A 27,096-nucleotide genomic window follows, 5' to 3' on the forward strand; every position below is an offset into this window, starting at 1 on the left:
TGCCATCTGATTGCTCAGATTTTAAATAGATTAGAACGGTATGGTAGTAAATTTTCAATATATTCAATTTGCATTATCTATTTTTGAAATGTTATAGTTAATAACGAGAACGACCAGCTCTTTATCTAAATCTTACATAATTCCCCTTCAAATTTATGTCTATTGTTATTGTTTTATTTTAATTTAGGACATAAAGAAATATATTTTGGTTCTCGCTTGGATGACGTGTTTTAATTTTTTTTTTTTTTTTAAAAACCCCTAACAAAACAGTCTTGTTAATTACCCCGGTTACACGAAGTAACTCGGTAAAAAAATTTGACTAGATCTATAGGCTAATTTGTCAAGTATGCAAACAAGTTAAATGTTAATGACATGAATGATATTGGATACCGTAATCATATATTCATATAAACAACATGATGAGATAAATGTAGTGCCTTACAATTTTTAAAAACTCATCTGTTTCAAACAGCTAAAGACTTCGTCTAGGTATGTTTTGTCAAGCACTATGAACACGATTTTTTTGCAGAGTTTTGGCGTTCATTATATTTATTTATTTGGTTCTTCTGGAAAAATACATACATCTATTTAAACACCAAAAGTACTTGGCTGTACTGTTCAAAAGCTTATAGTTCCAAATTTTTAAACAAAACATCTTTCACATGATGTAATTAGCTATTTAATTTTATATCGAAGCCCGAAGAACAGGAAATCAAATTGGTGTGGCCAACATTGAAATATCAGATATCAAGGATGAAGTTGCCTTTATCAACTCTTGTAAATCTTTTAATGTACAGGATTCCTGGAAGAATCTATTTTAGAACAAAAATTCCTTTTCATTGATAACTAAAGCAATAATTCCTTTTTTATTTAATACTAATAGTGTTTTATTTTCCTTATATATAATTGTTATATCTACTGAAGCTAATTTAATTTCTCAACAAAGCCTAGATCAAAAAGACTATGAAATAATTGCTTACATTGGGGTGGATTTATATAAGTAAACTTTTTTCCAGTTGTGCAAGCTGAAAAAAAAGTATGTGTGTATTTTTTTTTTTTTTGGGGGGGGGGGGGGGGTCTGCATTTTTAAAATTAACTAAATTAAATGACAGCGCGTCAGAGGGACTTAAAATAAATAAATGGCCATTTTCTAAAATTATTAATTAGGCCTAGATTGGAAAAGAATTTTGTAGGGATATTTACATCTTTATCAACTAAAGTATACAAACAAAGCTGAATTTATTAAAAAAAATACACATTTGAATATAAACAAGATTTTTAAAACTGTTCTAATATACCATGCAATTGATAATAAAATGCAACATCTAATTTTATTAATCATACTATAGATAGTCCTATACCGTAGGCCTGTGTGTGGCACAGAGGTGCGGGTTAGTTAGCTCGCAATATAACCTTTTTCCTTCTGCAAATTAAATTGTAGAACATTTTTTTTGAAGTATTAGAAAAATAAAAATAAAGGTGTTTGAAGTATTATCTCTATATCAAAAATATTTCCTAATTTTAGTGTAAATTGGTACGGTACATGATTCATGAATGAAGAAAGGCATTTTTTGCCCATTTGTAACTTTTTTTCAACTTAACGTCACACAGTAGCTATTTCATCTTTTGCAATAATCTAAAAATATTTTGGAAGGAGATATCTTGTTCTTTTTTTTCATATAATTTTTATATACGTGTTCATTTTATTAATTTCATAAACGTAAGTTTCAAAAATGTCAATTTCGCGTGTCACTGTGCGTACGTACTGTCGAAAGCTAGACTGGAAGTAAACAACCCCCCCTGCGCAAAAAAATATGCGCACGAACCAGAACGCAACATCACGTGAAGAGCTAAAGACGAGTCGGCAATCATACGGCATTATCTATGATGACACCCAGAGCAATATGCAAAGTATTCATTCTAAAGTTGTTTCTGGTTTATACTTGTTTGTAAAAAGAGAAACCAATCAACTCAAGTAATGTTTATTGAAAAATTTTGTAGGCCTATTTCAAATAGAATTTTAATATCGTTAATTATTTTATTTTTTTTAAAAAATGAAAGCCTGCATTAATTAATAGAGCAAAAATCATAAAAGCACACAGTGAGTCAACGTTGGGGCCAACGGTATTTTATCTTGGAAAACAACTAACGGCTCAAATCTGTTTATTGGAAAACGTATGCCTATTTGAAATTCGATTTTAATATTCTTAAATTATTTTTTTATAATTTAATGAAAGCTCAATTTATTAACATAAAATAAATAAGAAAATCACACAGTAATAGGCTCTAGAAGAAAAAAGGTAAATCATGTTGATGTTGAGTAAAATAGGCCTTATCCAAAAAAAGGGCGTGTCACTTTGACATTTTCAAATGGTCCATTTTAAGGTGTATGGAAATTACATTTCAAATCTGGTAATCGAAACAACAAGTATTTGGTTGATTAGTTTTAAAGTTAATAAAAACTGTTTAAAATAGACAATAATTTACGGCCTTATAGACCAATTCATAAACCGTACAAATGCCGTCTCTCACTTCATTCCGGGCTGTACCACGCTTTATCTCTGCATGTTTTAAAAATATGAATCATGTTTTATAAATTCCCGAAAAACACACAACTAACGTATGATTGTATGTGATAATTCTCGTTAGTTTTATTACCGAAAATACTATAAAACTACGAAATTAAAGAGATTTAGTTCATCGATATAGATATCGTAACGTCGTTGAGCGAACTGTCAGTGTGTGTATATTACAGACAATTCCCAAGATGCATTGCGCGTCGCTGTGTTACTATGGGCCGTAATGCGAGTCGCCACTCTGTGTATTTTTACTCTGTGATGATCCTTTATTATAAACTGCCAAGAAACTGTACCTGCGTGTTATATTTCACAAGATATATCCATTCGACTGTATTGTAAAATACCCTGCTTTTGTGCACCATCCGCGGACATATTTGTTTTTGGTTTTCAATGTTGACGGGGTTATGTTCTCTTGGTTATTTCAAATTATTGATTTATTTTCCGATAAGAATGAACCACTACTACCATTCGGGACTATTCGTTTAAATCGGAATTTGCTATCTGATTAATGTGCTCCATGCTTCGATTGAATTTAAGATTTTCGAGCATGCGCAACGCAGCTCATTTTTGGATCGGTCATTCCCGTGTGCTTAATTTTGATGTGTGCAGTACAATTTAAATTTATTTAAAGGACAATATTGGTGCCAGTCATTATCACATATATGAAATAACTGGTTAAACACGTTCCAAATATTATTTTATCACAGAGATCATTGCTGCGATAGATGAATAATCAATGTGTCAACAATAGGAAGTCTATATAACTGACTGATGTGACGAGTGATAACAGATACATGGGCGAATTTCTGCTCACTAAAAATTCCTTCGAAGACCAAAAGTTGTTATATGAGACTGTAAGAGTATATCTGAAAATTCAAAAAAGTAATTGAATGTCATTAGATAAGAGAACACGAGAAAAATAGAAACAGTCCGTACATTCACGGGTGTTTATTCATTCTATACTTATAAAATCATGGTAATGCACGGACGTTTTCTATTTTTCTTTCATGTTCTTTTGTCTAGTGACAGTCAATTTTGTTTATAAATTGTCAGATATCCTTTCAGTCCCATACAACAACTTTTGGTCTTCGAAGGAATTATTAGTGAGCAGAAATTCGCCCATGTATCTGTTATCACCCGTCACTTCATCCAGTTATATTAGAGGGATAACTCGTGTTTTCCTTTTGCGTTCGTCACTTCCTATTGTTGAAACATTGATAGCTCATCTATCGTAGCAATGACCTCTGTGATAAAATAATATTTGGAACAGGTTTTCCCAAAGATAAATAGGTTTAAAATTAAGGTAATCAGCGCAGGTGTACTCACTTTATCAAACAAAGCGTAACTCAAATCTTACCCCAAAACACGATCTGTTACGACAATTCACAAATCGATTGCTAATAAATAATACATAGTCATTATTTACCAAACACAGATATGTAATTTAGAACTAATCTGTAATAAACATATATTCCAAATTGTTCCCCTTGGGAAAAAATAAAAAGTTAAGTTTTACTTAGAGTATCTCAAAGACAGCTTTTCAAACACGATATCAATAGGCCGTGGTGTCAAATTTCTAGCTAGCTCGCTTCTGTTTCTCCGTCCCGACCATTTTCGGGTGAAAAAAAACTACATCAACTAATTCTTCTAGTATTACTTTGTATTGTCACACAACTTTTCTTTTATCAATTCTTTGACGTTCGAGAGAAAACGTAAGTTAAATATGGGCTTACTTGTCAATGTGCAATGGTATTTGAATTTTGCGGTGACTCAGTTTAAACAGATCACGTGACATAATTGGCCAATCAAATATACACGACGAAAAGTTCAATAGGTCGTGTGGTGAAAGGTCACCTGCTCTTTGTTTACGTTTTGTTATTAACGGTACATGGCGGAAGGATAGCTAAAGTAAAACTGCATACTTCGTGAACATTTTGTTAAAAACGCTGAGCTAAAACCGTTCACTGCGACAAGCTGGGAACAATTTAAGGTATGTGCTAACCAGTGGATCAAATTAAATGGAAATGGCAGGGTTGTGCCGGAGACAAATGCCTATTTGCTTGACAAGAACTCCAGGCAGGAATGTGCAGACAAAACTCTCTCACTGGGGTATGGTAGAGGCTACTACGTTACCAACGTTAACAAAACTGTGTATGACTATGAAACATTATCACGATTCCAATATTTGTTGAAGAAAGTGATGTTTAGAAACAAGCAGCCAAAAAAATAGAGAAAGAGAATAAAATAATAGGTCTGGCTAATTTGTTAAGTGGATCGGATCATATCTTAACATTTTCCCCATTTTCTTGCAAATGCAAGCTGATGAAAATATTCTCCTAAATGCATGACATAGCCTTTCCACCTAAATTAACAAAACTTTAAAAATCTAAAAATGTGTTATAGTTAATATGATCCAGAGGTGTCACCATTATTGAGGTGGAATACAATGTGCAGTACTCATACCCAAGTTGTTATGGATAGAGAGAAATGGGGTTTAACGTCCACTCGACACAAACTATGTCGTTTCGGGACTAACATATGGTTTAATTTTTTTATTTCAATAATTCGCTTCCGCGTAGGGGTTTTTAGCATTGGGGGGAAACAGGAGGACCCGAGAAAACCCACGAGGTTGGACAGCCGACCCTACTCCTTGTCACATACAACCGGGGATTCGAAACCACGCCTGTTGACTCAATGACAGGCTTTATGATACAGTGCGCACATGCTAACAATTCGGCCATCCATCCCCCATGTTATGGAGAAAATTAGAACCGAAATAGATGAGTTGGTACAAGTGCACTTAATTTTCTTGAAAAAATATGTATGAAGAATTATTTCTGCCCTTGCATCACCCGTCAAAAAGGGGGCATATTCTGGCGCATTCCTCCCTGGTTGCCTGACTGTAGCTGTGGAAATTTAAACCCCTCTTGTTAAACTCTAAACTATACACATACTTGTTAAACTCTATTGAACAAATGACAGGGTTAGGGTGACTAGAGATCAAGCACCAAACAAAATTTTCAATGTGAATGTAAATCAAGCTGCATTACACTTTTACAGATAGATCAGTAATAGATGTACTTGTTACAAGTGAAAACTTTCTTGTATGGATTTGTGTATATTGTTCGAATATAAAAGTGACAGCCAAACATATGCTGACAGTGACATTGATTTTAATAGTGATGATGATATTGTTGAAATTATGTGAGTAGGCCTACACCTGTATACATGTATTTTTGTAAGTGGTTTTTAAATATTACATATTTTAAATATGTTTTACTTAAATGTACTGTACATGTCAATAAATTTTCATATTATATTTTGTCACCTTATGCTTACTATATGTTTTTATTTTACTTTTTTATTCTAATTCATTTCCGACGGTTTCTCCTTGTCAGTGGTGCAGGCGGAGGGGCTGACAAGGCGTAAGGACAGCAGTCTAGACGAGGTCGCGTGTATACATTGGTGTGCACGTAAAAAGATCCCTTGGCAGTTGTAATTCGATATAAACGTAGGCCATATAGTGCTGTGCCCAGGCAAAATTTGCCTTATAGCACACTGTATGGCGTATATGCCAATCTTCATTAGACCATTTCATTTCTAATTCATTTTACTAGAACCATTTTACTTAGGTAACTGTTTGTTTTTCTCTTATACCGGTATGTACTTTGTATTTACTGGTTGGTATATATCTTTCAATTTTGTACAGTGTATATGGGCACAAGAGCTGATCTCTGTGTAAATACATGTATTCTGTGAATATAAGAACCTGAACAGCACATTAGAAACCGTTCTCCAGTATTAATACACTTTATAAATGATGTTATTATTATTATTATTATTATATACATTTTTCATTAATACTAGTGGTGTATGGTATTGTTGTGTACGAGGAAATTTATACAATTGTATTTGTTTATTTCTTTCTTTAAATAAATGTAATCTTATACTCTCTTATAGGGGGTTGAGTAGCCGAATGGGTAGCATATGCGCGCTGTATCATGAGGTCTGTCATTGAGTCCACTGGCGTGGTTTAGATTCCACGGTTGTACTTGACAAGGAGAAGTGTCGTCTGTCCAACCTCATGGGTGTAAATCTTTAACGTGCACGAAAATTGAAAACCGGCCCTAATTATGTGAATTCTATGGTGGCTGATAGTGGCAATGTTAAATCTCGCCCTTTTCATAACGCGCCAACACGAAATCACGACAGTATTGACGCAATCATACGACACTTCATTCTGTCGTATCATCGTGTTATTTTTATCGTAACGTCGAGATGTCGACTTATTGTCCTAGTCTCTTTCTACAAGTCACAAAAATACAGCTGTACTCATTACATCATATATAGGCCTAAGTAGCAGATTTGATAAATATAAAAGAGATAGTAGGAAAACGTTGATTAATTATTTGTTTTCTCAAAATAATGAAACATTTTGTGCCCACAAGTGAATTATATTTGGTATTATATTAAAAAATCTAGAATTACAATAGCAGGACCAAAGTGAGTTAGCTAAGTTAATTCCTTGAAGAAAAAGTGGTGTCAGGAGGTATCGAACAAGTAAGCATTCATTGCCATGTGTACGACACCCACCAATATTTATAGATGACTGGAGCGATAGTTTAAAAGTGATATCAGAAGACAGGGTGGGAAGGTGATTGAAGAAAAACCAAATCGGGCCACATTCTTTAAAATCACAGCATTATTTTTATCATAGTGCAGCACGTCACCCCAATAGTTGCAGGAGTTTTTTTGAATGAGATGGATAAAACGATTCGCAGCCTGTCATTGAGTCAACTGGCGTGGTTTCGAATCCGCGGTTGTACGTGACAAGGAGTAGGGTCGCCTGTCCAACCTCGTGGGTTTTCTCCTGGTCCTCCGGTTTCCTCCCACTGCTAAAGACCCCTACGCGCAAACGATTTATTGAAATAAAATTAAACCATGTTAGTCCCGAAATGACCTAATTTGTGTCGAGTGGACGTTAAACCCCATTTCTCTCTCTCCCTCTCTCTCTCTCTCTCCCGTTTGAAATCACTAATGGGATTGAGGCCTAGATGAGTAAAAATAGGCCCAGTAATATCTTCAACTATGAACACACTCTAAAAGCCTCATACCCCCCCCCCCCCCACGTCACCCCAATAGATGCAGGAGTTTTTTTTATGAGGTGGAGAAAACGATTCGCAGCCGTTATTGACCTTATCGCATATAGGCTTGCATCCGTTTGACATCACTAATGGGATTGAGGCCTAGATGAGTAAAAATAGGCCCAGTAATATCTTCAACTATGAATACATTCTAAAATCCTCATACCCCCCACCCCCACGTCTCTTATTTAGTTTTACAAATAATTCCAGAATCAATAAAATGGTATCAATGATGTTTGATACAACTGGAAAATAATATGTCAAAAATTGATTAAACAACATGAGAAATATTACATATTGAATCCATATTAGTGATAACGTACATTTACTCAATACGTTCTTTCCAATAGATCATCATTTAACTTGAAACAAGAGAAACAGTCGATCGAAGAAAACAGATTTTAAAAAAAAAAAACAGGTTTCAATGTGACAGTAGTGCTTCGGTCATGCATTTACCTCCGAGAGTGCCATCCTTTCTTTGAAAGTAATGATTGTGCCAAATTTGAACAAATTCCATCTAGATTCGCGGCCTGTAGGTATAGTGTTGACAGATCAAATGTAAAAACAAAAACAAAAACCCCAGACCTATAAAAATATATTTTCTTAAACTCTTTTAACTTTGAAATTATATTGTTTTCACATGTGCTAAGTGTTTTAGCGAATTTTCATAGAAGGGTCTTGTAGATAAAGACTATAGCGCATGTGCAGTTTTAAACTTCCGAGACGACAAGTCGACAAGTCGATGATACGACAGTTTAGTGTTTTGTCGTACCGTCGTATCATCGACTTGTCGTGGCGATAAGTCGATGATACGACAGCACGACAAAATAAGGTCGATGATACGACAAAATCAGACGATCTTACGACAGTTTGTTCTGTCGTAAGATCGCCCGATTTTATCGTAAGATCGTGTGATTTTGTCGTGCCGTCGTATCATCGACTTATCGCCACTGTAAGTCGATGATACGACGACACAACAAAATCACACGATCTTACGACAAAATCACGCGATCTTACGACAGAACAAACTGTCGTAAGATCGCGTGATTTTGTCGTGTCATCGACCCGATTTTGTCGTACCGTCGTATCATCGACCCGATTTTGTCGTGCCGTCGTATCATCGACTTATCGCCACGACAAGTCGATGATACGACGGCACGACAAAAAGCGAAACTGTCGTATCATCGACTTGTCGACTTGTCGTCTCGGAAGTTTAAAACTGCACATGCGCTATAGTCTTAATCTACAAGACCCTTTCTATAACTATTCACTAAAACACTTAGCACATGTGAAAATAATATAATTTCAAAATTAAAATAGTTTTAGAAAATATATTTTTATAGGTCTGGTTTTTTTTTTACGTTTTATCTGTCAACACTTTACCTACAGGCCGCGAATCTAGATGGACTTTGTTCAAATCTGGCACAATCATTACTTTCAAAGAAAGGATGACACCCACAGATGTAAATGCATGACCGAACCACTACTATCATATTGAAACTTGTTTTTTAAAATCTTTTTTTCTTCGATCGGCTGCTTCCCTTGTTTTCAAGTTAAATGGTGATCCATTGGAAGGAACATTTTGAGTAAATGTATCATTGATACGGATTCAAAATGTAATATTTACTACCCTAAATGTATCATTGATACGGATTCAAAATGTTATATTTACTACCCTATGTTGTTTAATCAATTTTAGACACATTAATTTCCAGTCGTGTCAAACATCATTGATAGGGACCTACCATTTTATTGATTCCGAAATTATTTGTTAAACAAAATAAGAGGGGGGGGGGTGCGTAGGGGACTTTCGGAGTGTGTTCATAGCTGAAGGCAATACTGGGCCTATTTTTAATCATCTAGGCCCCGATCCCATTAGTGATGCCAAACGGATGAATATGCGATAAGGTCAATAACAGCTGCAAATCGCTTTCTTCACCTCATAAAAACCCTCCCCTGCACTTATTGGGATGGCGTGCTACACCAATGCGGTGATTTTATGTAGTCTGATTTGAGGTTTTATATAATCCCCTTCCCACTCTAATAAAATAAATTGGAAATCTTCTGAAATCGCTTCTAAACTATCGCTTCAGTAATCTATAATTATTGGTGGGTGTCGTACACGAGGCAATGCATACTTGTTCGATACCTACCGACACCACTTCTTATTCAAGGAATTAACATAGCTGACTCACTTTTGTCCTGCTATTATAATTCTAGATTTTTTGAATATAATACCAAATACAATTCAATTTTGGGCGCAAAATGTTTCATTTTTTTTTAGAAAACGAATCAACGTTTTCCTATTATCTCTTTTGACGAGTCTTATTTATATGTATCTATTTATATGTATCTGATGTAATGAGTACAGCTGTATTTTTGTGACTTGTAGAAAGAGACTAGGACAATAAGTCGACATCTCGACGTTACGATAAAAATAACACGATGATACGACAGAGTTAAGTGTCGTATGATTGCGTCAATACTGTCGTGATGTCGTGTTGTCGCGCTATGAAAAGAGCGAGATTTAACATGGCCACTATCAGCCACCATAGAATTCCCAACGGATTTTCGAAAACGTTATATTTTTGTACAGCTGGGGATATTGCGGATGCGATAACGACCGAATTGAAATACCATGTCGTTCTCATTTTTTCTTCAAAATTTGAAAATTTACTAAAATTGTTATTTCTTGGAATTTTGAGTTTTCGATTACATATTTGGATTGGCGGCGTCTGTTCGATTCTACCGATCTAGGATTATCATGATGTGAATTGTTCAACTCTATTTTTCAATTCCCTTCTCTATCGCAATGCGCATGCAAAGAAAGTGTCAATATCTGAGTTATGCTAGTCTTTTGTCATTCATCTGGCGATCGTGTGACGCCTTGGCACGGTGAAAGCCTTCAGTCTTGCAAGCAAGTCTAGTTATTTTTGTTTTTTCTTAACATTATATACTATTCAAAAAAAGTGGGGGATATTTGATTTTGGGGGCATAATACTAAAATATGCAAATGACTACGAAAAAAGTCACTATAGAACCTAACAGAAGAAACATGTGACGCCCAAACGCACCAATAGCTACCGCATGGAATGCAGGTGATGCTTGGGATCATCATGGGGGTCCAACCCAAGATTTGCACGACTCTGACTTTGAATGTTACAGTCATTGTGGCATTGAATTCCAGGGTGGAAACATCAGTTTAATTGTTTTAGTGACCAGAAAACAAATTTTGATATGCGTCGGCTTACCCAAAATGAAAGGTTACGTGCCCTTGGCATGCTACAGATCGGCACAACACAGGCAGTTGTGGCGCGGACGATGAATGTTTCTCAGTCTGTCATAAGCAGGCTATGGTCCAGATACCGTGTTACACAATCTGTACAGGACAGACCACGCTCAGGTCGACCAAGGGCGACAACTCAAGCCCAGGATCGATTTATCCGTACCTTGGCCTTGAGAAATCGTGTCATCACAGCAAATCAGATCAGCGCTCGTCTTCAAACAGACACTGGTGGGAGAGTGAGTGGCCAGACGATTCGGAATCGACTGCATAGGGGTCACCTTCGCGCCCGACGTCCTCGCGTGATCCCTTGTTTGAGAGATCATCACATTCAGGCAAGACGTCGTTGGTGTAGGGATCGTCAACACTGGGATAATCGACGCTGGAGCAATGTGATGTTTTCAGATGAGTCAAGGTTCACTGTTGATTTTTTGGACAGACGTAGGAGGGTGTGGCGTCGTCGAAACGAGCGCTTCCAAGACGTTAACGTCATCAGACATGATCGATTTGGGGGTGGTTCTGTTATGGTGTGGGGAGGCATCACTGTTGCTGGAAGAACGGCTTTACATGTTGTTGCAGGGCGTGTTACAGGCCAGTACTACCGGGACAACATCTTGGCAGTCCATGTTGTGCCGTTCGCACGACGTCATGGCCGCCGTTTCATCTTCCAAGATGACAACGCAAGATGTCACAGGGCCAGGATCGTTACAGGTTACCTCCAACAACAGAACATCACCACATTACCTTGGCCAGCACTGAATCCCGACCTCTCCCCCACCGAGCATGTCTGGGACATGCTTGGACAGAGGTTACGTCAACGTCAACAACGTCCTGCCAATGTCCAAGAACTTGCTGTTGCGTTGCAACAGGAATGGGACAATCTGGACCAAAATGACCTTAGACGTCTCATTAGGAGTATGCCACGTCGGATCAATGCTTGTTTGGCAAACAGAGGAGGATTTACTCGTTACTGACTTGGTTGTGATGCTGTGGTAACTTTGCTGTTTGACCCCGGGTATCATTTTACCCTTATAATGGTCAGTCTGTGCCTTACTTAGTCTAACGATCATTTGGAATAAATCGATGAATGTGAACTTCATTTCATTTTGTCATTTGTTTCTTCGTCAGTTTCATTACGTGACTTTAATAACACTTAAAAATCAAATATCCCCTACTTTTTTTGAATAGTATATATATAATTAATAGACCAAACCAGTATTTCAAGCATGCCAAAATCGTTTTCATCTAAGTATATATTTCTCTTGGATATTGTTTCACTGAAATAGTTTTGAAGAAATACTTGTTTCCAGAAAATAAAAGATTCATTCAATCATTGGTGCTATTTCCCAATTATTGGCCATATTTATGCCACAGATCAGGGGTAAGTCGTCTTTACCGTGTCAATGCAACATTTAACAGGTGGTATTATCCAGTAATCCCTGCATATTTGCAGAGGAATTCTCTCTGACAAATGTAAACGATTTTCGGGGTTAAATCACAATCTACAAAGCAGATCTACAGTAGTAGGCGTGTTTTATAAAATAAATTGCTACCCGAAAATTAACCGATTGGTTTAAAGAAAACAGTTATTAAATAATGAATTGTTAAAATACTGTGAGAAGTGTCGGAATGTATGTCTGCTGCGACGTCTGGATTGACAAATAAAATGGTTTTAGAAACGAAGAATGAAGAAATTGTATTTTTTAATAACCGCTAAAAAGGGGCATTGAAAGTTTCTTCCGGTTAGGTAGGATCAGCCAGGTCAATTAATTTTTGTAAATTTTCTTTTAAAACAGGAATCGAGGGTTCCTTACCGGCGACAGAAAAATAAAATATAGACTTATTGGAAACTTGCTGATTTAAAACATACCTACGAAACCGGGGCTGTGCCTTGTGCCTCTTTCATTTTCCTATCTGTAAGTTGTTAAAGCCCATTTTCCATACCCTCTTTACTTTTCCAAAGACCCACCCCGACAATTTCTGTTGTTAGGCGCTCATTTTTCCTAATCTCACGTTTCCCCTTTTGTATTAATTCATTCTTTTTCGCCAAAAGAACCGCTAGTTTTTTTTTCGATTTCTTCCCGTCTTTGCCTAAATTTAGAAAGTTGATTTTTAGTTATCGTTATCGTTAAGACCAAATTACGTTTATCAGGTGAAAGATTTTTTAGCCATTCATCAGATTTATTCATTTTATATAAAATGGACGCTTCGTTGCCAAAAATATCAGACGAGGGCGCGATCCTCATTAATCTATCGAGATGACTGAACTCGGTTTCCGGTAATTTGTTGTGAGGCATGGTAGAACTCGAACACGAAGGATTAAAGTCATCTCGATACTCAAGTAAAACTTTTGCAATGTACTTTCTAAACTCGGCAAAGAGGACTTTCAAAACATGGATCAGGGTTGAATTAAAAGTTAAATCAGAATCAAATTTCGTCAGGTTAGCAAGGACCGAATCATTTTCAATTTTGATTAGAGATTCAAATGGTTGTGATTTACCTTCAACAAAGTTTGCAATATTCGGGTTTTCCAAAAAATCATGTAATTTCTGATAGTTTTCATGTCAAGTGCATTAATGCCGCTTTCTAGTATGCGCCACAGTAGAGCTGTAATTAATTTATTTATCAAGCCCAAAGCCTGGCACTCAATATGAAATAATGGAATTTTAATATCTAAAAATATGCTTTGGGTCAATCTATTTTCTGTTCCCAAATCACCAAGAAAATTTGTTATATGCTTGGCCATATAATTTACAATTGCGGCATTGTGGAAAATAATATTAAACCGGTTACCATGAAATGGCGTTAGCGGTAATTTTGAAATCCCAAGGGACTTGAGATACAACTTAAAAGGCAAATAACAACCCGACTTTTTGTCCCCACCCTGTGTAAAGGCTTTACAGATGGTCCGAATCAATCGAACACACCGAGGTTCGTTTGGCAAAAATGAAGAAGCGGTTTTAAACGTTTGGGCCGAATACGTTTTAAAATACATTTCCTCAAATTTCTTCAATTCAGACGCACTTTTATCGGCCAAACCAGTTAGTAGATGAAGACCGCAAAAGAAATGATTTATATTTAGGTGAATATTTCGCTCTGAATCTGATAAATCTGACCAGTTTTCTACTAATTTAGAGCAAATAATGCCTCTGTACTGTGTAAATAAAGTGTTAAAAAGCTTTCCGGTGCTGGCTCTGTCTGACATTGTATTTCTAATTTGGAAAATTACAGATTTGCTATATCATCAAGATCTGCCAAAATTTCATTTAAAGGTGTAAGAGTACTTTGCGCAGATTTATCAGCCATATTTCGAAGACCAATAATATTTGGCGTATGAGTCGAGTCAGCAGTTATTGCATATGGAGCCAAATTTTGTAGTTTCGTCCGTATATAAAGTGGTGTTTTTCGCTGACTTTAGGTTTTCCGAAACACATAGGCGTACGAGCCAGGGGGGCAGGGGGGGGGGGGGCAGCTGTCCCCCTAACTTTCGGGCAAGCTGATTTTTCGCGCAGATGGGTAAAGTGAAAAAAAAGTGCCCGAAATCTAATAAAACACTAATTTTACGGGCTGGAATAGCAGGAAACGCGTTTGTGGCTGTCAAATATTCCAAAATTTTCTTGGGGGGTCCATACAAGGTCAGTTCCGCTTCTTCGCCTCTCGAAGAAAACTGCCGCTACCCGAAATGTTTTCAGGCATTTCTAGTTCTGCTTCCCTTACTGTTATCGAGCCCTAATATAACACTAATTTTACTTTTCTTTTAATTGAATACCACGAATTTGTACTGAGTTGACTATGGATTAAAAAATGTTGCCTGGAGCCACTCTACTTTGTGCGACATTTTTCGGGCATCGATTATTGTTTGTGAATGCAGCTGCAACAGTTTGATTGGATGGTTGGAATTCAGAGTGGGATTTCGGTTACAAATCCATTGGATACTTTTGGAGTTTACACGGGATAGAATAGCAGAAAACGCATTTGCGGTGGTTAAATTTTCAAAATTTTCTCCGGGAGGGTATACCCCCGAACCCAGCGATGATTGATTTGCTGTTTTGGAAGTTGCTGTATTCACAGGCTGGAATAGCAGGAAACGCGTTTGCGACAGTTAAATTTTCAAAATTTTCTCCCAACGGTCCCGTCTTCGTGGACTGTAAACGATTGATTGAAATTCGAGTCAGCCACCTTAATAAGGCTATATTAGACCACTTTGGAGTTACTTTATTCACGGGCTGAAATAGCAGGAAAACGGGTTTGCAGCCCTCAAATATTCCAAAATTTTCTTTTGAGGGGAGGGGGGAGGGGCAAGGTAAGCTTCGCTCTCTATGCCTCTCAAGGAAGACCGGCGCTCTCTGTAAACCCACATTTTTTTCGGGCATTTCTGGTTCTGCCCCCCTAACTGCCATCGAGCCCGTACGCCTATGCCGAAACATGTTTTAAAGATACACCGACGCGCTCACATGATATTCTCTGAACTGTAGATTTTGTTGGAGTATAATTAGATTTGCGTCCCGCGACAGCCAAACATGCGGTTATAACCGCGTCGACGTTCCTATTGGAAACGTTGAGGTTTTTTAGTTGCATGACCAAATTATGGCATTTTGGAGTGTATCTTTGATTTTCGACATCATACAAAATTACTTCTTCCCCACGAGGTTGCGACTTACAACCAGTTTTTTTATTTGCTAAAACTTTATTATTATTAGCCTTCGCGCGAATCAATTCTTTTGAGGTCTTCCGTAGTCGATTTTTTAAACGGAAAATTGTTTTTGCATACCTATTGATCCTCTTTAATAAATTCTTATTTTTCCTATTTAACTTGGTTATAGTCGAATCGGCAGATGTCTGTGTCCCTCTATTTATTAAATGTATCGTGCTGGTATCTGTCGATGGTGTCTTGTCCACTATCCCGGGGAAAAAGGGGCCGTAGAGATAATCGTCATATAATTTTAAAGATTACAATTCTTTATATGTTTACCCAGGTTTCTAATCTTTGTCTTCAGTCTGACCAGCCTACTTCGAATACCGTTGTCATCAAACGTCACGCTGTCGTCATCTAAAGCAGTAATTATAGACTGGTACTCTGTATTGGTCGGAAATTTATTAATGATGCCTAGTACTAGCCTATTTGTAATTCTTGCAAAGGGGAGTTTAGTTATTGTACCAAGATCATAGTGGTCGCCCAAACCAATGCTGGATAGTAATTCATCGTTGGACGTCATGCCTGCTAACTGAATCGATTGACAACAAATTAAAAAGAGTCCGTCGGTCAATTCCTAAACAAAATAAAAAGATTTGTTTCCCCTTAAAGGACAATATTGGTGTCAGTCATTATAAAATATGTGATGAGCTCGTTAAATACATCCCAAATATAATTTTAACACAGAGATCATTGCTACGGGAGTTGTGTAACAAGCACGTGAAGAAACGGGAAGTGACGTCAAATATGACAAACATGAGTTGTCCTTCTATATAACTGACTGAAGTAACGAGCGATAAGAGACAAACGATCGAATTTCATTTCACTGATACCGGTTGTACTCTTATCTTGCCCTGGCCAACACACGTTATTGGGAGATGTGAAATCGCCGAAACTAAATGACAGCACTCTGTAAATATATAGCGAATTGAAAAATAAAAACGACAATAATTTTTAGAATTTTTAACGTAGTTAGCGATCCAATAATATTGAAAGACAAACGCGTGATGAAAAAAATGTTAACATGTCTTTATATACCATTTGATGTTGTGACAATACCACGTGCATGGCCATGTAAGTGAATATTTGCTCCGAGCACGTGCTCTCAGTGTGCCCGAGTCTGTTTCGTCATCATTGATAAATTCGTCTTTGCACAGTCAACACCTCTCCAGGTAAGACAAAATTTCTTAGAGGCTAAATTGGACTGCGCGGGGCACCCTACACCTAGACGGGGGTCAGAGTGGCCCACTCTGATCAATCGACTTTGGTCGTGTTTAGCTGACGAGTAGGCACATCCCATAATTCTGTAATGTATTTGTTGCAGTTCTACCTTTGTGGCCTGCGTGTCTACTCTAAAGCAGCGGCTTGGGTCAACTGGATAAAGTAAAAATATATAATCTTTACTTTGTCTAGGTATATCCCTGTCTGTCCTCTTCGGGCGTATGCGCTGGATATCCGCGCAGTAACCTTCATGAACATTGTAACCCTTTGGTGGTTGGAGAGCAGGTAGGGATGAATCTTTTAAAATTACACTCATGGCTACTGAGGATACGGAACCTAATAATATACCAAATAAAACATCCCGAACCGGGCCTAGATTTCATGTTATACAGAGTACGAATGATACTAGTTTAGCTAAAACTTCTCCTTTTTTGATTGCTAAAGGTCTTGCTGGCTTGGACGGTGAGCCCAAAAGCGTCAAGAAAATGAGAAATGGTACTCTGTTAGTGGAATGTGGTAAAGAGTCACATGCATCATCTTTATTAAAACCAACGACTTTAGCCAACATTTCAATCAAAGTTGCATAACTCTCTTAGTAGAACGGGTACGTCAAGATTATAAAAGTCTGCAAGCCACACTGTCTACCACCAAAAAGGAAGTGTTATACGGTCTCAGGATTTAGAAGGCTGCTGTGAGGAAGAGATGCTTGAAAAAAATCTCGCCTCACACGGTGTTATCTACGTCAAACGTATTTCTATCAGACGTAATTGTAATATTATCCAAACCAACACTTACATCCTGACCTTTGATAAACCAGATCTACCTAGGATGATCAAAGCTGGTTTTCTTGCCATTCCAGTTACCCCATACATCACAAATCCATCGCGTTGCTTTCATTGTCAGCGCTTTGGACACAGTAAAACGTATGTAAGGTGAAAGCAAAGTGTGTTCGGTGTGGACAAGATGGTCACGAAAGTACATCTTGTCAACTCGGCCACCGTTGTATTAACTGCTAAGGGCCTCATTTTGATTATTCCAGAGAGTGCCCTATATCAGTTTCACACAATTATAGTCACTAAATAAAAGATCATGTTGTACTTAATAAGCTATGGCCATTAATCACGTATAAATAATAGACTGAAAACTGGTTCCAAGAGTCGTCCGTAACATCCAGACACTTTTGAGTAAAAGATAGGTTACGTGCCCTTGTTTTGAAATTAGTCTCGCTTAACCAGTCTATCGACCATTCTACGTCTGATTGACAGGTCGGGATAATCAAGACTACTTTTTTACGAAACATAACAGAAAGCTAGAACAAGAAATTGAATTTAGAAATAAGCACGTTAGGTAGCTCAACAATCGTTTTAAGAAGCCTGTAAAAGTAAAATGAAACTACTACTAGTATCATGTTCCTGTCTAACCCGAGTGATTCAGAGATAGTATTTGTACTAAACCAAAAGATGCCGCTCTTAACGGTACAGTTAATGATAAAGCGATTTAAAAAATGAAACGAACGTAATTTCTAAATCTGCTGTAATAACCAAGAAGCTTAATTTTACTGATATTCAAAATCGTCAACAAATAAATTTTTTACGGCTGTAATAGTTGATAGATTTGTAGAGAATTGCACGTGCCATGGCTATTTATAGTATCATACTGTCAGAAAGTTGGTCTCGGCACGGCGAATGTGCACGCTTCAGGGGTAGTCTCGAACTATCAGCGATGGACTATATTTCTGTGAGTACATGGGTCACCCTACATTTGCAATGTGTTTTTGCAAATGCAGTCAAGCCGAAGACCACTTCCATTGCTTGTCAAACACCTGCTGAATTTCTAGCTGCGACAGAATCCTCGTCACAGAAGAAACCTCCCATACCTTCAAAACCTGTAAATGTTTCTCTCACCCATAATAAGTCTGGGAAGTCTGAGATTGATGAGATTGTGCCCCCCACACTCCTCAACTAATTGGTGGAGATCCACCCAAAAACGCTAACAAGGAACGTTATAGTAAGGGAGTTCCCAAAAGTTAAAAATTAAATACCTTGCGTAGTAGGACTGGTGACGAGGATCCTGACGGAACCTTTAACAGGTTCGGGATACAGGACAATCTCGTGGATGTTGTAGAAATACATGACCCCAAACAACATCACAGAAGTCATGTTAAACCTCCATAGGCGTACGAGCCAGAGGGGCAGGGGGGGGCAGCTGCCCCCTAACTTTCGGGCAAGCTGATTTTTAGGGCAGATGGGTAAAGTGAAAAACAAAGTGCCCGAAATCTAATAAAACACTAATTTTACGGGCTGGAATAGCAGGAAGCGCGTTTGTGGCTGTCAAATATTCCAAAATTTTCTTGGGGGGTCCATACAAGGTCAGTTCCGCTTCTTCGCCTCTCGAAGAGTTGACTATGGATTAAAAAATGTTGCCTGGAGCGACTCTACTTTGTGCGACATTTTTCGGGCATCGATTATTGTTTGTGAATGCAGCTGCAACAGTTTGATTGGATGGTTGGAATTCAGAGTGGGATTTCGGTTACAAATCCATTAGATACTTTTGGAGTTTACACGGGATAGAATAGCAGAAAACGCATTTGCGGTGGTTAAATTTTCAAAAAATTTTCTCCGGGAGGGTATACCCCCGAACCCAGCGATGATTGATTTGCTGTTTTGGAATTCCGGTCAGCCAGGTAGGCTATATTGGACCAAATTGAAGTTGCTGTATTCACAGGCTGGAATAGCAGGAAAACGCGTTTGCGGCAGTTAAATGTTCTCCCAACGGTCCCGTCTTCGTGGAATGTGAACGATTGATTGAAATTCGAGTCAGCCACCTTAATAAGGCTATATTAGACCACTTTGGAGTTACTTTATTCACGGGCTGAAATAGCAGGAAAACGGGTTTGCAGCCGTCAAATATTCCAAAATTTTCTTTTGAGGGGGGGGGGGAGGGGAGGGGGGGAGGGGCAAAGGTAAGCTCCGCTCTCTTCGCCTCTCAAGGAAGACCGTCGCTCTCTGTAAACCCAAATTTTTTTCGGGCATTTCTGGTTCTGCCCCCCTAACTGTCATCGAGCCCGTACGCCTATGTAAACCTCCCTGAAAATGGCCAATTCCATAATTCAATGGAATTGTCGTGGTCTTAAACCCAATTTTAATGAAGTTCAAATATTAATTAAAAAATTTAACCCCTTAGCTATTTGTTTGCAAGAAACATGTTTAAAGAATTCAGTTGTCTTAACACATCTTGTTGAATATCATCATTTTGCTAATAATGATGGTAGAGCACACGGTGGTGATTCCATTTTCCTGAATGGAAATGTTCCGCAGAGTAAAGTCACCATCAATTCGCCTTTGCAGGCAGTTGCAGTGAGGGTGACTCTACATATTCCTTCCGCACTCTGCTCTGTATATTTATCCCCTAGCTTACATCTGAACCCCAGAGATATTGATGACCTTGTTGTACAACTTCCCCTCCCGTTTATAATTACGGGAAATTTCAATGGGCATCATTCACTCTGGGGTATTCCAGATGATAATAACAGAGGTAAACAAATACGGACTTCATTAACATTAATAATTTGTGTTTGTTAAATGATGACTCGCCTACTTATCTACATCCTGTCACAGCTTCTTTTTCTTCCCTTGATCTAACCATTTGCTATTTGGTCCTGTTTCAGGATTTTACATGGAGAGTGAATGAAGATCTGTGTGGCAGTGACCACTTTCCTATCTTGATAGATAATAATGGACCCTCTCGGGTTGAAAGGCCGCAGAGGTAGAAGTTGCATAAGGCTGATTGGGCTCTTTTTGAATATTTGTGTCTCTTCTCTCTTGATGCAAAAGAGTTAGAAGATGCAGATGAGCCCATGGCCTTATTCACTTCAATTCTTCAAGATGTAGCTGAGCCCAAACGTTTCAATAAAACATGGTATAATAATGATTGCAAATCCGCTCTTAACGAGCGTGGTCGTATTTTAAGAGATGGAGAATGTTGCAGCATACAAAATGGTCCGGGCGAAGACCCGTAGAACCACACGCCAAGCAAAGAAGTATTCATGGCAAGGTTATGTCTCAAGGATAAATTCCCGTATCCCTTCCAAATCCCTGATATCGCTAAATCTCTGGCCAGTACTTTCTCATTCAATTCATCATCAAAATTCTCCCCTGATGCCTTTCAGGGCAGTAAACATCAGCAGTAATGATGAATGTTATAATGAAAAGTTTTCTATTGCTATACACCGTGATTCTCTTAAACAAGCTCGAGATACTGCAACTGGTCCAGATGAAATTCACTACCAGATTTTAAAACATTTACCTTTTTCTATACTTTTAACATTATTAGATCTTTATAACGGAATTTGGGTTGATGGGAATTTCCCTCCTTCGTGGCATGAAGCCACAATAATTCTCACCCCTAAACCGGGTAAAGATCCTACGAATCCTACCACTTATAGTCCAATCGTTTTAACTAGCTGCATTTGCAAAACCATGGAGAGATTGATCAATCGAAGGCTTCTTTGGTACCTTGACTCAAACAACCTCATTACAGATCTCCAAGGAGCACTCTTGATCATCTCGTTAGATTTGAAACATTTGTCAGGGATACTTTCATCCAGAAACAACATTTAGTTTCTATATTTTTCGATCTGGAGAAAGCTTATGATACCACATGGAAATGTGGTATCATGCGCGACCTGTATAATCTCGGTCTGCGGGGTCGCTTACCTATCTTCATTAAAAACTTCTTAGAAGATAGGTCGTTTAAGGTACATTTGGGATCAATTTTCTCTGACCCATTTCCCCAGGAAATTGGAGTTCCTCAGGGAAGTATATTATCTCCCACTCCTTTTCCATCAAAATAAATACCATAGCAACGTGCCTTAAACGTGGGGTCGACGGCTCTCTTTATGTTGAGGACTTTCAGATGTGTTACGGATCGACAAGTATGCAGACAATCGAACGTCAGTTGCACCTTGCTTGAATTCTAGTCAACGATGGGCAACTGACAATGGATTTCGATTTTCGAAATCCGAGACTGTGTGCATGCACTTATGTCAAACAAGAGGTTTACATCCTGATCCGGAACTTACACTGGATGGTTGTCCCATTCCAGTTGTAGATGAAACGAAATTCGTGTGTTTGATATTTGATACGATATTATCATTTATCCCTCATATTAAAACCTTGAAGAAGAAATGTCTGAAAGCCCTCAACATATTGAGAGTTTTATCAAACACTGACTGGGGAACAGACCGTAAGGTCTTGCTCAGATTATATCGAGCTTTATTAAGATCTAAACTCGATTATTGGTGTATTGTGTATGGGTCTGTCCGCGAGTCCTATCTCAAAGTGATCGACACCATACACAACCAAGAACTTAGAATCAGTTTAGGAGCACAGTTTACAAGTCGAGGCTTACGAGCCCTCTTTTGCACGACAGACGTGATAAACTAGCACTGCAGTATGCTACAAAAATTACATCTCTGCCTCATCATATTTCATATAACACCATATTTAGACCATATCAGGAACATCTGTATTTAATGAAAACTAATGTTACTCCATCATTCGGTATTCGCATCCAATCCCTTTTGTCAGAGGCTGGCATCAGTCATGACAGTATTGCGAATACCCCTTTGATTAGTACTCCACCCTGGACTATATCGCCTCCAAAGACCGATTTAGATCTAACGAAAAACAAAAAGAGCGATACTAGTTCTACGGTGTTTCAGGCTATCTTTCGAGAGCTGAGGTCTAAATATGGTGATTATACTCCCATTTACACAGATGGTCCCAAAGATGGTGATCGCGTAGCTTCGGCTACCATCACGCCATCTGGAATCATGTCTGCCAGACTTCCACCTGTTGCTTCCATATTTACTGCTGAGCTCCAGGCCATCTTTCAGGCAATGGAGTTTATTCAATCATCTTCTAATTTAAAACACGTCATATTTACTGATTCTCTGTCCTCTTTGCAAGCATAAACAATAAACAGCTTGTACACCCATTAGTAGCAGACATTTATCATCTGCTACTATCACACGAGATTGTTGGCAAGGACACAGTCTTTTGCTGACTCCCCAGTCATGTTGATATTAAAGGGAATGATCAAGCAGACTTAGCTGCCAAGTCTGCTTTAGATCTTCACATATTACAACTTCTTTTACCCTTTACAGATTTTAAATCTTGTATCAACCATTTTATATATGACCGCTGGCAACGGCCTTGGGGTCTTGCAGACACAGATAAACGTCATCACCCAAGCCTATCCTTGGAGTTTGGCCTAGTTCCTACAGGTCTAGCAGGAGAGATGAGACTGTTTTGTGTCGCTCTCGTATTGGTCATGCTTTTTTAACTCACATTTTCTTATTAAAGCGAGAGCCTCAACCAGAATGTGAACACTGCCATGTTCCTTTGACAGTGAAGCACATTTTGATTGAGTGCAAGCATCTCAAGGGTGTTAGATCGCATTTTTACCGTTGTCAGTCATTACATCACATGTTTGACCAACCGGGTTTATATCATAAATTGTTAGACTTTTTAACAGAGACAGGTTTTTTATTTTAAATTTTAATTGTATATATATTTTCAGGTATCTATTTTAATATTTGTATGCTTAAAAGTTCATGATATTTATTTTTAAACTTAAGAACTGTGATATTTAAGCATATAAATAAATAGTATTGTGATATCTTATAGCCTGTCTCGTATATTTCACCATATGTTTGGAGCAATGTAGCTGACGTGCCATAAAACAACATTTCATTTCATTTCCAGACGTCCGGGTGGACAGGGTCAACGACATAATACGTCCACATCGCATAACCGCACACCGACCCGTTCAGCCTCAAGGAAGAAGAAACTAAGAGCATGGACTATAAAAGTCGAAATTCAAGGACCGCGCTGTAAATGTAATTGCAGACTTTTGCTGTCAAACTTTAGTTTTCGCAGACAAAAGTTTGGCAACGACATTGAACGTATGCCCTTGTAAATTGTGTACAGTGTATTTAAATGATAGAACCAATTGAAATTTAGATCAATCGCAAGTTAAAAAAATTGTTTTTCAAAGTTTAAAAAGTTTTACTAAATCTTAAACGAACAGAAACATTTAACCACGTTCAGTTTGTCGACTGTAAGACAACTCGCCTGAAATTTGATGATAAAAAGATAAACATACTTGTGTTTTCAGCAAGATATAATTTTTTGAGACCCACACTAGCACAATTTGCTATACATCCAGGACAAGCCCCGGTTAATAACTGGTCGTTATTCGAGTAGACAATATTTCCATCTGATATAGGCTGAAAAAAATGAAATCCAATTTTAAATGGAGCACAGTGTAATACTATACTATTCAAAAAAAGTAGGGGATATTTGATTTTGGGGGCATAATACTAAAATATGCAAATGACTACGAAAAAAGTCACTATAGAACCTAACAGAAGAAACATTTCCAGTTACATGTGACGCCCAAACGCACCAATAGCTACCGCATGGAATGCAGGTGATGCTTGGGATCATCATGGGGGTCCAACCCAAGATTTGCACGACTCTGACTTTGAATGTTACAGTCATTGTGGCATTGAATTCCAGGGTGGAAACATCAGTTTAATTGTTTTAGTGACCAGAAAACAAATTTTGATATGCGTCGGCTTACCCAAAATGAAAGGTTACGTGCCCTTGGCATGCTACAGATCGGCACAACACAGGCGGTTGTGGCGCGGACGATGAATGTTTCTCAGTCTGTCATAAGCAGGCTATGGTCCAGATACCGTGATACACAATCTGTACAGGACAGACCACGCTCAGGTCGACCAAGGGCGACAACTCAAGCCCAGGATCGCTTTATCCGTATCTTGGCCTTGAGAAATCGTGTCATCACAGCAAATCAGATCAGCGCTCGTCTTCAAACAGACACTGGTGTGAGAGTGAGTGGCCAGACGATTCGGAATCGACTGCATAGGGGTCACCTTCGCGCCCGACGTCCTCGCGTGATCCCTTGTTTGAGAGATCATCACATTCAGGCAAGACGTCGTTGGTGTAGGGATCGTCAACACTGGGATAATCGACGCTGGAGCAATGTGATGTTTTCAGATGAGTCAAGGTTCACTGTTGATTTTTTGGACAGACGTAGGAGGGTGTGGCGTCGTCGAAACGAGCGCTTCCAAGACGTTAACGTCATCAGACATGATCGATTTGGGGGTGGTTCTGTTATGGTGTGGGGAGGCATCACTGTTGCTGGAAGAACGGCTTTACATGTTGTTGCAGGGCGTGTTACAGGCCAGTACTACCGGGACAACATCTTGGCAGTCCATGTTGTGCCGTTCGCACGACGTCATGGCCGCCGTTTATCTTCCAGGATGACAACGCAAGATGTCACAGGGCCAGGATCGTTACAGGTTACCTCCAACAACAGAACATCACCACATTACCTTGGCCAGCACTGAGTCCCGACCTCTCCCCCATCGAGCATGTCTGGGAAATGCTTGGACAGAGGTTACGTCAACGTCAACAACGTCCTGCCAATGTCCAAGAACTTGCTGCTGCGTTGCAACAGGAATGGGACAATCTGGACCAAAATGACCTTAGACGTCTCATTAGGAGTATGCCACGTCGGATCAATGCTTGTTTGGCAAACAGAGGAGGATTTACCCGTTACTGACTTGGTTGTGATGCTGTGGTAACTTTGCTGTTTGACCCCGGGTATCATTTTACCCTTATAATGGTCAGTCTGTGCCTTACTTAGTCTAACGATCATTTGGAATAAATCGATGAATGTGAACTTAATTTCATTTTGTCATTTGTTTCTTCGTCAGTTTCAATAGGTGACTTTAATAACACTTAAAAATCAAATATCCCCTACTTTTTTTGAATAGTATATTAAGAATTATTTTAGTTGTAAGAAAGGTGTTAATATAGAAATTCGTTACCTACATGATGTGTGACGAAAAGTAGCAGTGGCGGCGCTAAGGGGAGGAAAGGGGGGGGGGCATTTGCCCTCCCATAAATCTAGTCTGCTCTCTGTTTGCCCGCCCCCTCCCCCCCCCCCCCCCAGTAATTTTAGAAAATAAAAAAAAAAGTATTTGTGATACGTTTCCGTAGTCAATACCGTCTACGGTGATTAAATCCCACATTCCCACTCAGTCATAGACATAAATGTTGTAGAGTTGAGTGATTTCTTACCAAGTCCATCCTGCTGTAAACCTACTATAAACAATAACACGTGAACCACTTGAGAAGTGCTTTTTACGATCCTCAAAGTTTTTGGGTATAGGTTCAACGCGGCGAGAATATACATCCACTTGATACACTCACTTCGTTCGTTTGACACCTTCCTCTCTGTTCGATTAAGCTGGTGATTTGGCGACGAACAGTATCTGGTCAGCTCTATTTATCTCGACGACGACCAGTGTCTGAAATACTGCCAGGCTGCATTTCCGGCAATCTATTTCTCAAAATATCGTGGCGAAAATATTCATTCACTTTGATTCACTCACTTCGTTCGTTTGACACGTTCCTCTCTGGTCGGATAAACTAGTGATTTGGCGACAGACGGTATCTGGTAAGCTCTATTTATCTCGACGATCAGTGCCTGAAATACTGTCAAACTGCATTTCCCACAGTCTACTTTTCAAATTTTCGGGGGCTTCGTTGAGGTTCGCAATTCCGTTCATTTGACACTTTCCTCTCTGGGGTCGGATAAACTAGTGATCAGGCGACAGACGGTATCAGATCAGCTCTATTTTTCTCGACAATCGGTGTCTGACTACTGTCAGACAGAATTTCCGGCAGTCTATTTTTCAAAATTTTCGTGGGGAGGACCCCAATACCCTCGTAAGGACTCATGAGGTGACTTCGTTGAGGTTTGCAAGTTCGTTCGTTTGACACTTTGTTCTCTGGTCGGATAAACTAGTGATCAGGCGACGGGCGGTATCTGGTCAGCTCGAATTTATCTCGACGATCGGTGCCTGTCTGAATACTGTCAGACAGCATTTCCGGCAATCTATATTTCTAAATTTTCTTGGTGACGTCCCCCGTACCCTCCGTAAGGACTCCCTACTTTGGCGCTCGTGAGTGGGCTTCGCCAAGGTTCGTTTGACACTTTATCTTAACGATCAGTGCTTGAAATACTGCCAGGCTGCACTTCCGGCAGACTGTTTTTCAAACATTTCTGGGGGAGTCCTCC

The 27,096-nt window shown here is 38.7% G+C and overlaps 2 long non-coding RNA genes across 3 annotated transcripts in view; one reads left to right on the plus strand and one right to left on the minus strand.

Annotated features, from left to right (window-relative positions):
• The window catches only part of LOC126828524 (uncharacterized), a 151,158-nt gene that overhangs the window by 92,249 nt on the left and 31,813 nt on the right, over positions 1 to 27,096 (plus strand). The gene's annotated exons all lie outside the window — the stretch shown is intronic.
• Positions 1 to 27,096, minus strand: part of LOC126828518 (uncharacterized) — a 112,848-nt gene that overhangs the window by 34,269 nt on the left and 51,483 nt on the right. For both annotated transcript variants that reach the window (XR_008787472.1, XR_008787466.1), the window contains exon 4: positions 24,088 to 24,211. This is a non-coding gene — a long non-coding RNA (uncharacterized LOC126828518). The remainder of the gene's footprint in view (positions 1 to 24,087; positions 24,212 to 27,096) is intronic.

The sequence above is a fragment of the Patella vulgata genome, chromosome 1, assembly GCF_932274485.2.
Source record: "Patella vulgata chromosome 1, xgPatVulg1.2, whole genome shotgun sequence".
NCBI classification, from domain to species: domain Eukaryota; kingdom Metazoa; phylum Mollusca; class Gastropoda; family Patellidae; genus Patella; species Patella vulgata.